Source organism: Manacus candei, unplaced genomic scaffold, assembly GCF_025592945.1.
Source record: "Manacus candei isolate 608988 ecotype Guabito, Panama unplaced genomic scaffold, ASM2559294v1 h1tg000045l, whole genome shotgun sequence".
In the NCBI taxonomy this organism is placed as follows: Eukaryota; Metazoa; Chordata; class Aves; order Passeriformes; family Pipridae; genus Manacus; species Manacus candei.
In genome coordinates, this window is record NW_026138093.1 from 6,510,316 (window position 1) to 6,523,194 (window position 12,879).

The window sequence follows — 12,879 nt, forward strand, 5'->3', positions numbered from 1 at the left end:
AGGTTTTCACCTGTATCTAACTCTTCTTCTTCAAGATATTCTCTAATTTTAGTTTGGAGGCTTATGACCTGTGTGCAATCATGTACTACACTCCCTTGGGGTTCACCAAACAGAAACTGAGCTGGGTTTTGCAAGTGTGTTACTTCCAGTTCTAATTTGGAAGTATTAAGCAGAATACTTTCATACTTTAATAACCAGCTATCAGTTAACCATTTTTCTGCCCTCTGTTTCAATACTCCTCGGATATCGTGTGGAGTATACACCTTCAGTTCTCCTCCAAAGGTTACTTTAATTGCCTCTTCCACTGATAGTGCAGTAGCTACTATCGCTTGTAAACAGGTGGGCCAACCTCTACTAACTGGATCTAGAATTTTAGAATAGTACCCCACAGGTTTTTTGTGCTCAGCCCATTTCTGTGTTAAGACCCCGTAAGCTGTTCCATTTTCAACATTTACAAACAAATAGAAAGGTTTTCTAATGTCTGGAAGACTAAGGACAGGGGCATTTATCAGATCTTCTTTTAATCTTTCTAGCCTGCTCTCGTCCTCGTCGCTCCACTTCACCAGTCCTTCTTTAACTAGCTTCTCATACAAGAATTTTACTTTGTTGCTGTAGTTCTCTATCCACTGTCTGCAGTATCCTAAGAGACCTAGAATTTGCCTAATTTGTCTTTTATTCTTGGGTATAGACAAGGGCAGTATTCCTTTCACTTTATCAGGATCCAGTCTTTTACATCCCTTACTTAACCAATGCCCTAGATATTTTACTTTCTCTTCTGTAAATTGTAGTTTGGACTTGGACACTTTCAGCTCCTTTTCACCCAGGAAATTCAGGAGTCTGATACTCTCATCTCTCACAGTTTCAGCATCTTTTCCAGCTATTAGCAGATCATCAACATACTGTACTAAAACTGTTCCTTCACAAGGTTTGAAGGACTCTAATAGCTGTTCCAGGGCTTGCCCAAACAAGTTTGGAGACTCTGTAAACTCCTGGGGCAAGACTGTCCACCTCAGTTGTTGTTTTCTATGAGTGTCTGGGTCTTCCCACCCGAAGGCGAAGTAATTTCTACTCTCCACCTTAAGGGGACAGGTCCAAAAAGCGTCTTTCAGGTCTATCACACTGTACCATTGATGTTCTGGGGAAATTTGGCTTAGTAAGGTGTAAGGGTTAGCAACTACTGAGAACCTTGTCACTGTTTGTTTATTTACCTCCCTCAGATCTTGTACTAATCAGTAGGTCCCATCAGGCTTTTTCACAGGTAGGATGGGCGTGTTATGGGGACACATGCAAGGTTCTAGCAATCCCTGTGCCAACAGCCTCTCTATAGTAGGCTTAAGGCCGATTCTTCCTTCATGAGGGTTTGGGTATTGTTTTACTCTAATAGGTTTGTCTGGATCCTTCACAGATATTTCAAAGGGCTCAATATTCAATTTTCCTACGGTCTCAGGGGTATACCACACTTCTGGACTGATCCTTTTTTCATCCTCAGCCATAAGGGCATAGATTTTCACCTTCAACTTTTGCTCTGATACAAAATCTTTGGTGACTGAAACCCTAACATGATGCACATGGCAGTCTTTTAGATCAAAACAAATCAGTGCACACCCTCAAAATGCAGTAATAGCACTCACAAATGGAAACACAGATGCCTTCTCCAGATCTGTTTCAAAGCATTTTAGCAAGTAAATAGAGCAACAGAAGCAAATTCCAAAGTATACAGGTTCAATAGACATGTTTGTGTCTGTTAACAGCAGAGAGATTCCAGTGTTATGTATTTACCTTATGTGAAGACTGGGCCTGCTGCCTACAAACATGGTATAAATACCGTTAAGTTTAGGAATTGGAACCACCACAGCAAAACTACAGCTCAGACCACTGTATAAAAGCAGGTATAAAAAGCTTAATTACCAGTAGCATTATGCTGTCTATATTGTTAAATGTGAACTCTGTCATCAAGATGTAGATTGGCTTGTGAGCACTGGATTAAAGAGCTCTGAAATGAAGAGTAAAATACAAGTACTCCGTAGAAACATCAGGGACAAAAAAAATCTGTTTTTAACACATTTTAAAATGAGAGGTACTAATGCACGGTACTGTATTAGAACATCTTTAAATAACAATTTGATAAACATAGATTTGGGGATCAAATCAGAACCTCAATATGATGTCTTTATGTATAGTTCTCTGTATGACTATATGAACTCAAAATACAGGTCCTACAAACTGATTTACATGTGCACATGAGCAAAACATGAAAATGCAAATATATTGTTTGTGCTGAGTATCTCTCCAAGTGTCTATAGATTTGGCTCTTTTTCAATATTTTTTATTCCAAAATGCTTTCAAATCTTTGCATGTGTATGTGTTCTCTCATATAAAAATCACCCATAAGGAATCCCTATACATGTGTCATTTGATGGGGTCACTTTTCTGTCTTAAGTTCCCTGGAATACACCCTCCTTAAAATATGACAGCTGATCCATTTGGAAACTCACCAAAGGACAGGTGAGCTTCGTTTCTACTTTCCTTCATGATCTCCTAAGATTTGATATTCAGGGGCTGAAACTTGATGGTCCTTCCTTCTGTCCTGATCTGTCTCCTCTAAGCCCTCCTTTTCCTGTTCATGTGGCTTCCACTACCTTGTTAGCTTGTCATCCCCCCCGCTCTACAGCCCCAAATAACACGTTTTTCCTCTCCCCCTGTGAGCCATCACTACTTTTCTCTCAACCATCTTCCATCCAAGTCAGCAGCTCTTCCCTGCCAGTGCTGCTGCTTGGAGAGCCAGAAATCCTGGGCTGTCCTTTGCCTGTTGATAAACAAAGCAGTGGCTTCTTCCCCTGGGGACTGAAAGTGTCACCTCCCCCAGACTGGGGCCTGGAATTCCAACCACATTCCTGACCTTGGGTTTCACAGTTACCCATCAGTTTGGGGAAAGGGAAAAGAAAAAAAGGTGAAGAGATTACAGCAGCAAGTAACCTGGGGCTAAGTGTACCTTCATTTTCTCAAGCTGTTCTGTAGAAATAAATAAAAATAGTACTATGGGAGGGGGAAAAGAAGCTCAAGCCAGGTATCAGTTTACTGAATTTGATCAGGGAATACAGAAGAAGAACATGCCTGCAAACACACATCTGCACTAACTTATCAAACTGTACAGTGCAAAATCTGACCCCAAGGAGTCTGTACAAAACAGTGGGAGTGGAATCATAGAGGGGAAGGAAAACATCCTCAGCAGTGCCTGTCCCAGTCAAGGGGCATTACTGAGCAGCACCTACATTTCCATGGCTCTCTGGGCAGGTCATTTTTCAGGTGTGCCAAACAGCACATCTTGAAGCTTCTTCCCATTGAAATACTAGAGACATTTCAGGGCATCTGAACAGCCAGATTCTTAAAGCACAACTACCTCAAGGCAAGGGAAGAAGTGAGATTCAGTGGCACTTGGCAGAAGCTGCCCAGTGCATTGTGTCAAATGGGTATTTACCCAAAGGAGCAACAAGCTCAAGCCATCAGGGAAAGAGCCAGATGATGAAAGGGTGTTAGTTGCTGAGAATTTCTTTGGGAAGAAGTAGACTGTTAACTTGAGATAGAAATGTGCAATATACCATGGAACCTTATTCAAAGTCCAGCTGCAAAATACCTTCTTGTTAAGAGTGTGAAATAAATCCTAAAGTGTCATCAAATATGTGATTTTCTCTTTATTCCCAACCACTGAATAAAGAAACATAACTCAGATGTGACCTCACTCTGTGCTCCAGTGACATTAACATTAGAACAATGTTGTCACTGTCTACTGGTCTCTTGTGCTCCTCACTGGAAGGCACTTGGTGCACCCCTGGATATCCTGCTAATGAGGTAAAAAACTAACCCTTCTAAAGTTCCAGATTTTCCTCACCTGTTTGTACACAGTTGGACAAACTGAACCAAGTTATGACTTGAAAGCCATCCGATGGATTTAGCATTAATTACTCCTTGTTTTGATCTCAGGGAAAAAAGCTCACACAACACAATCTCTGAATGCTCCTTTGAACTTGCCCACAGTGTGTTCACAAAGACACAGAGCGAGGCTTTTAGATTTGGCTGCTACCCTCAGTTCCAGCATAGAAAGAAATATCTCTGTGAAATAACAGCAATTGCCTTACCATGTTACTGAACTACATTCAGTTTATCTGGTCTCAAACAAATACTCCATGTTTTCTCCTTGTTTTATTTTTAAAGGCATGGGTATGGGTATTTAGGTGACTGCCTTCACTGGTATAGCATAGAAACCGTTCACGTGGCTATAAATGAATATTATTCTCTTGACAAAACACCTTTTCCAAAGCCTTTGACAAAAAGAAAGGGAAAAAACCCAGACAGAAAAAGGGAACCACAGGCACATTGCCTGTCACCCACCAAAATGTCTCCTCCCTGAGGACAATTCAGGCACACCCTTCAATCTGTATATCTCATTATCACCCCAATCTCTTTTTTAGTGGCAGTTTCTGTAGGGAAGCTGAAGTGCATCACTGTCTCAGACAGCCAAGGATAAGATGAGTGAAGGAATTCAGTTGCTCTCTTTAATTAATACAGGATTATTTCCTTTTCATTTGGTGAAGCTAATAATGTGACTGGTGGAATGTCAGTAACAATTAAATCATAAACTAGTGCAGCACCAAAGGGAAAACTTACTTTAGTTATGGAGTATTCCCAGCAGAAATATTGAAAATCTTATCCATATTTACACTGATAAAATACCACATGTACCTCCTGGGATACTGTAAGCTTTCTACAATCCTTGTGGCATGTCTTTACAGAGCAAGAGTTGACACTTTGAGATGATACCTCAATAAATGAGTTGCAGTTCTATTGTTTCTTGAATGTTAAGCACCACATCCTAAACGCAGGAACAGGTTCAAAGTCCATGTCCTATTTTAGACCTTTTCAGCAGCTGTGATATTGTGATAATCACACTTAAAACATTCCTCTAGAAAGAGTAAATTAGCCCTTTTCACTAGAAGGATTCTTATGATCAAAAACAAATCTGAAAGAGAACAAAGTCAGATTCCTTTGTTTGTTGGTTGGTTGGTTTTATTTCAGCAATGCAATAAATTGCTGTCCCTAACTGGGATGGCTTTTCTACCCAAGAATTAAAAGGAAAACTCCAAAGTTCACTTTATTCTGCACTTATATTACCTTTGGGGTTTTTGGTTTTTTTGGAGGTCTCACCTATGTAAAAAAACCTTCCTTAAAATCTGTTGATGCTTTCTGTAAGAACCAAAACATTCTATCACTAATACTGCAGGGAAATGTAATATCCCACTGAAGCAGAAGGGAAAGAAGACAACTGAGCATCAGCAACTCTTCCTAAGCAAGATCAGGGGTTTAGCTCCATCTGAGGGATGAGATGTGTCCCTCAGTGGGTCTCTTCCCACTCCCCCACCAGCCCTTCTACCCGACTGCAAGCTCAAAATTCTAAAAAGAGAAGAAGAAGCTGAAGCATCAATATTTCCCCAGTGCAAACCCCAATAATCTTTGCTGGGAGCTGACAGGAATTGCTGTTCCACTGCCCTGGGGTATCCTGGCTTGAGGCGAGAGCGCAGCCCCGCCCAGAGCCCCCAACCCCTCTGAGAGCTTTTGTAGGGTCTGTTTGTCCATGTCCCTGTGGCAGAGGCTGCCCCGACATCTGCCCTGGAGCTGGTCCAGCTGCTGGACCAAACAAGGCATTGTCCAGCCTGCCTTCCCCCAGCCCCGACCACCCCAGCCCATCTTCCATCGCTCTGCTTCCTTTTCCTGCCCCTGCTCCCCCTCCGCTCCCTTCCCTCTGGCATTTTTATTAGGAATGTCCTTGCTGTTCTCACTGTCCGAGCATGAGCTGATCCCCAGGGGAGCCTGTGGAATGTAACCCCTCAAGCACTAAATTCCTTCCCCTGTGCCAAAGACACGGGTTTGTTGTTGCTGCCCCTCCCGCCGAGCACCAGCTCCATCTCCTGCTCCTGCCCAGCGGCTTTGCAGAAATCCAGGGCTGGGTGTGGATTGGAGGCTGTGGCAAGGGACAGGATAAAGTTGCTTGGCTTCCACCCTTGGTGTCTCAGTGTTTGTGATCTGGGAAATTCTCAGGAACCTGGAACAATGGCAGATTATCTTTTGTTGTAAGATATGTACCTGGAGATTGTTTTGATATGTGTTTAAATCATCCTTGAAAAAAACAACTGATAGAAAAAAATGTTAAAAAAAAGGAAAAGGGAAAAATAAGAAAAAAGAAAAATGAAAAAAAAGGGAGAAAAAAGAGAAAAAGGAGAAAATAGAGAAAAAAAAGAAAAAAAAGGAAAAAATGAGGGAAAAAAAGAACAAATAAAAAAGAGAAAAAAGAAAAAAGAGAGAGAAAAAAGGGAAGAAAAGAAAGAAGAAAGAAAAAAGAAAGAAAAGAGAGAAAGAAAAAAAGAGAAAATAAAAGAAGACAGAAAAACAAAAAACCAAAACGTCCGATCCTCCCTCGCCGCAAGGACTACAACTCCCACAATGCCCCGCGCAGGCGGGGGGCGGGCGGGGGCCGTTGCCGCGCGCTGATTGGCTGCGGGGCGGGTCTGTAAAGGCGGAGGGCGCGCGGAGCGAGCGCCATTTTGGCCTCGTGGTCGGGAGTGAGGAGGACTCGCCTGCGGCCGCTGCACTTCGCTGGGTGAGTTGGCGGGGGGGCGGCGAGAGCGGGGTCTGGGGATCCCCTCGGGGGCTGCGGGGAGCGCGGGTGTGGGTGGAAAGCCTGGAGGGCTCGGGAGGGTTTAGCGGGGGGGCTCGGGGGTTCCCGGGGACGTTTTGAGGGGTCCCTGAAAGGACTCGGGGGGGAGGTTGAAGGTCCCTGAAGAGTGCTGGGGGGCTCTGATGGGAGTTTTGTTTTCTGAGAAGATTTGGGGTGTCCCAGGTGGGCTTTGGGGCTCTCTGGGGAGGTTTGGGGTTCCTGGGAGGCTTTGCGGGGACCTTGAGGCAGTTTTGGGGTCTCTGGGGGGTTTAAGGTGTCCCAGACGGTTTGGAGGGCCCGTGGGGGGGATTGGGGGTCCCTGAATAGGCTTGAGGGGTCCCAGGTGGGTTTTGCGGGTCACTGAGAGGGTTTGGGGGGTGCTGGGGAGGGATGAGATCTCTGAGGGGATTTGAAGGGACCTGGAGAAGGTTTTGATGGGTCGAAGGGGGATTTCAGAGGTTTTGAAAGGATTTTACAGGGTCCCCTAAAGCCCAGCAATGGAGTTCAAGGGGTCCCCCAGCCCCCAGGGGAGGGGTCCTAGGGATGCCCCCCAAAATCCGGAGGGGGAGATGTACCACATCCGGGTAAGGGGATCCCAGTGACCCCAGTATATCCCAGTGACCTCCCAGTGACCCTCAGTATGGCCCAGTAACCCCCTCAGTGACCAGCCAGTGTGTCCCAGTGACCTCCCACTGCCCCCAGTATGGCCCAGTGATCCTGCAGTGAGCACCCAGTAACCTGCCAGTATGGCCCAGTAACCTCCCAGTGTCTCCCTGTGTGTCCTGGTAATCCCCCAGTAACTCCCCAGTTCTCTGCCAGTGCCCCCCAGTGTGCCCCAGGTCCCCCCCAGTGCCTTCCCAGTGTCCCTCAGTAACCCCCCCAGTCCTCCCAATGCCCTCTGGTTCCCCCCAGTGTGTCCCAGTATCCCCCAGTAATCACCCAGTGCCCCACAAAGCCCCCAGACTGTCCCCAACATGTCCCCAGATGCCCTTGGCCTTTCTGTGAGCAGGAGGGGGGGGGCGTTTTTGGTGTCAGAGGGTTCAGGGGGGTTCCTGGGGTGAGATGGAGGGTTGGGGACATCAGGGATGGGGTTTGGGGACAGTGGTGAGGGATTTTTGGACAATGAAATTGGGGGTGCCAAGGGGGGAGTTGGAGACACCAAAAGAGTCTCGAGGACACGAAGGGGGTCTCAGGACTCACTTGCTCGTAGGGAAGCCACTCCTCTCCTCCTCTAGGCCCCATTACCCCCCACTAAATGTCCCCCAACCTCCTTTTTTTCATTTAGTCCCCTCCCCTCCAGATACCTTTGACCCCCCAATGCCCCCAAGACCCTTTTAACTCTCCCAAATGCAACCAATGCCTCTCAAAGCCCCCAAATCTCCATCCAACCCCTCCAAATCCCCCCAGATCTCCCATAGCCCCCCTCAAAGAGGGATCACCTGGCACCCTGGGACAGGAACACAGTGGGCTGTACTGGGGGCACTGGGCTGTACTGGGAGGGCACTGGGGGGGGCTCAGGTGTCCCAGGACAACGTGGTCCAGCTCCAGGAGAGATCTGGGGAGCAGTGAGGAGGTACTGGTCTGTACTGGTCTGTACCCCCAATCCCCAAAGCCCCTCCCCAGCTCCCCCAGGACCCTCCTGGACCCCAAAGCCCCCCAGGGCCCCCCCAGGCCCCTGACTTGGTCCTGCTGCCCCTTGAGCATCTCCAGCTGCTGCAGAACCAGGCATTTCATCAGCAAATGTGCAGGTGACCCCAAGCTGGGGGTGTGTTGATGTGCTGGAAGGCAGGAGGGCTCTGCAGAGGGGCCTGGCCCAGCTGGATCCATGGGCTGATTGCAAGGGGATGAGGTTCCAGCAGGCCAAGGGCCGGGTCCTGCCCTTTGGCCACAAGAAGCCCCGTCAGCCCCCCGGGCTGGGGCCAGAGTGTCTGGAGAGCAGGCAGGCAGAAAGGGAGCTGGGAGTGGGGATGGACAGGGAGCTGAAGAGGAGGCAGAGTGTGGCCAGGTGGCCAAGAGGGCCAATGGCTGGTGGCCTGTGTGAGGAAGAGTGTGTCAGCAGGAGCAGGGAAGGGATTGTTGGGCTGGACTGAGCGCTGGTGAGGCCACCCCTGGAGTGCTGTGTCCAGCTCTGGGCCCCTGAGTTGAGGAAGGCCCTGGAGGGGCTGGAGCAGGAGCAGAGAAGAGCAGCGAGGCTGGGGAAGGGAGTGGGGCACAAGTGGTGTGAGGAGAGGCTGAGGGAGCTGGGGGTGTTGAGGCTGGAGAAGAGGAGGCTCAGGGGAGACCTCCTGACTGTCTGCAAGTCCCTGCCAGGAGGTTGGAGCCAGGTGGGGGTGGGGCTGTTCTGCCAGGAAGCAGCAGTAGGACAAGAGGGCTGGGTCTGGAGCTGTGCCAGGGGAGGTTTAGGTTGGATATTGGGAAGCAATTTTGTACAGAGAGAAGTGAAAAGAGCGGGTGGGTCACCCCCAAAGGGAGCTGGGGGGAGCCGGGGTTTGGGGGCCTGATGGGAAAGGGGTGGGAGGGGGGGGCTGAGGGGAGTGGGGAGAGCGGGAGCGGGGTTGCCGTGGGGGTACCTCGGTGTCCCCATGCCTTGATCCCTGGAGAGCGAGGAAGGCTGGAGATAGGGAGGAGCTTCGAGAGCCCTGAGAGCCTGGAGAGGGGGGGCACGGATAAGGGGAAGCCTGGACAGTGGGGACCCCTGGGATCCCCTAGGACAACAAAGTGGAGAACCTGGAGAGGGGGAATTTCTGGGAATGCAGCATCCCGAAAGCGAGAATCAGAGGAGAAGGGAGCCTTGGGACCCCCAACACTCCCAGCATCCCAGACAGGAGAGACTCTCTGAACCCTAGAGGGGGGAAACCAGAGAAGGGGAACTCTTAGGAGAATTTTTTTGGGCTAATCTTCATATTTTAGAGTATTTTTTAACTGAATCTCAACTTTTTGCGGTTTGGGGGGGCAGGAGTCTTCTCACTATTTCTTATAGGCTTTTGCCTGAATGTCGATGATTTGGGTTTTTCTGGGATGAGTCTTGGTGTTTTGGAGGTTTTTATGGACACAGGATGCCCGGTGAGTTCTAGAGATGGACTTGGGCAGGAGGAACCCCCAAGCCAACATGCTCAGCCCTTGTTTTCCCCCCATCAGGATTTGTCCTTCCCAAAGCTTGGGCGGATGGAGGAGGAGGCTGGGAGGAAGAGGAAGATGCCTTGGGCCCCCCAGGCAGGTGAGGAGGAAGTCAGTGTCCCTTTGGGCGGGTGTTGTGCTGGCTCTGTCAGCCCAGCATGGCCCCGGCTGCAGGACAACCCCGCTGGCGCCGCCGTCCTGCCGGGGCCGGAGTTGGGGGGATGTCCTTGGCCTTCCCTGTGGGCCGGAGGCAAATCCCCTGCCTGTCCTTCTTGCTTCCTGCCCCAGGCCCCGAGCTGAGGACGGAGAGCGCGGAGGACAAATCCCCCCGTGAGACCCTGGTGGGAGAGGCCGTTTTGAAGGGCTCCCCGGCGCAGGAAGGCAGCGGGGAGGAAAAGGGCCGGAGATCCCCCCGCAGGAGGGGCTCCAAAGCCAGCCCAGGGTGCTCTGAGGAGGAAAGAGCCAGCCTGTGCTGGGAAGGCGGCCGGAGCTTGAACCAGAGCTCTGACCTGGTGGTCCCTGATCAGCCTCCCAGCAGGGAAAAGCCCTTGAGGTGCTTGGAATGTGGGAAGAGTTTCAGGAAGAACAGCCACCTGATGGAACACCAGTACATCCACACTGGGGAACGTCCCTACACGTGTGGGGAATGTGGGAAGAGCTTCAGGCAGAGGTCCAACCTCCGCACCCACCAGCGCATCCACACTGGGGAACGGCCCTACACGTGTGGAGAATGTTGGAAGAGCTTCAGGTACAACTCCAGCCTCCTCTACCACCAGCGCATCCACAGCGGGGAACAGCCCTACACATGTGGGGAATGTGGGAAGAGCTTCAGGTACAACTCCAGCCTCCTCAGCCACCAGCACAGCCACACTGCTGAACAGCCCTACACGTGTGGGGAATGTGGGAAGAGCTTCAAGAGCATCTCCAGCCTGATCCAACACCAGCTCATCCACACTGGGGAACGTCCCTACCTCTGTGAGGAATGTGGGAAGAGCTTTACGAAAAGCTCCAGCCTGATCCAACACCAGCACATCCACACTGGGGAATGTCCCTACCTCTGTGAGGAATGTGGGAAGAGCTTTAGGAACAGCTCCAACCTCATCACCCACCAGCGCATCCACACTGGGGAACGGCCCTACACGTGTGGGGAATGTGGGAAGAGGTTTCAGTGCAGCTCACATCTCCTCCAGCACCAGCGGACGCACACGGATGAGAGGCCCTTCCGCTGCACCAACTGCGGGAAGGGCTTCAAGCGGAACTGCACCCTCGTCAGGCACCAGCGCATCCACACCGGGGAGAAACCCTACAAGTGTGGGGAGTGTGGGAAGAGTTTCACCAACAGGTCTGGCTTGACCAGACACCAACGGACCCACCAGTAAGGGAAGCCCTACCAGTGCCTCGAGTGCAGGAAGAATTTTGGCTGCTGCTTCCAACGTGAATGAAGCCCCTGATGGTGAGGCAACCTCTGAGTCCAGTGACTGTCAGTCTGTCCCTTTTGACGAGAAAGGGCCAGTCCCCTTTCCCAGGGGCAGCTTCTTCCAACAGAACCCTTCTTGGGGGGAGTGTGGAGATTCCTGCCTTGACTGGGGACCCCCCAAGGTCACCGCTGGAGGTTGAGAGCAGAGATCTCCCCCCGAGCATTGGTCTGAGGGAGTTCCATCCATCTCTAATTAGGAATTATTGCTTTTGTGCCACCTTGAGTAGAATTGCTTTAGTGTCAACCACTGTCATATGTAAAGCAATAGTCCTTCACTACTGGTAGTTTTAGTGTTTCTATTGTGCAGTAAATAATCCTGATGAAGATCTTTTGTCTGGTCATTTGTAACCCTAAATAACTCATTTGTATCAATAGATTTGATTTGCCATCATTAAAAGCTGGGTGACCTAAGTGTTTCAGTCACACCTCTGTAATTCCTCTAAATTAAACTGTTGGCATAATCCAAGGCTGAGATTGGATCCAGCAGCCCCCAGCACCCCACAGTAAGTTGGAAGCTCAAGGTTCACCCCCCCCCTTTCACAGCCCCCTGTGCCCAAAGACCCCCATGGGACTGCCAGACCTACCAGACTATCCTCTCTTTTCCACCCTTCTCCCTGTTCCTCCCACTTTCCCATTGTCCCCTCAATCTCCAGTTTCCCTCCAAAACAGTTTTGGGCTCCCAACCCCCACTTTTTGCCCCCTCTCCTATGGCTGCTGAAGGAGAAAATGAGGCTGCACACACAGAGTTCCATTTCAGGACTTGTCCGCCCATCTTTCCAGCGTCCCCCTTTCATTGGGGTTCCTTTGGAAACAGCGCCTGGGCTTTGTCTTTTAGTCCACCGGAATTCCCAGCATGGCCCCAAAACAGTGCCCTGATCCCACACATTCCCCTCCCCTCATGTGCTGGCTGTGTTCAGCCACCAGACAAAAACACAGGCTGCCATGCAGAGCGTTCCAAGTGGTTTCCACTTTGGCAAACAGCACTCTCTGGATGGAAAACACCAGTCAGGGCCAAAACACTCCTTTTGGATCCTGATTAACTGAATGCAGCTGCTGCTGCCTTAACTTGTTCCCACAAAAATTCTCAGGGTTCCTTTACTTCCAGGAGGCCCCACATGTCCCAATGGCCCCTGGATTCCATGAGCTTCCACAGTCTCCAAAGGTTCCTTTAGTTCCATGAGGCCCTGCAGTCCCCAAATGCCCTTTGGATTCTCGGAGATTTCCCATTGTCCCAGTGTCCCTTGTGCTTCAGAAAGAGCTGCAGTGGGACAGTGGCCCCTTGGTTCCGTGAGCTCTGCAGTGTTCCAGGAATCCTTGGGTTCCAGGAGAGCCTGCAGTTTCACAAGGAGCACTTGAATGCAGGAGGTTCTGCAGGGTCCCAATGGCCCCTGGATTCTGGGAGGTTCAGAAATATCTCTGGGCTCCCTTGGTTCCAGGAGGACACACATGTCAGCAGGAACCCTTGATTCCAGGAGGTTGGACAGTGTCCCAGAATTCCTTTGATTTCATGAGGCCCTGGACTGTCCCAATGGACTCCTGATTCCATCATCCCCCTCAGTGTCCCAATGGTCCCTTG

The 12,879-nt window shown here is 49.9% G+C and overlaps 1 pseudogene; it reads left to right on the forward strand.

Annotated features, from left to right (window-relative positions):
* The window catches only part of LOC127474814 (zinc finger protein 208-like), a 549,167-nt pseudogene that overhangs the window by 73,173 nt on the left and 463,115 nt on the right, over nt 1-12,879 (forward strand).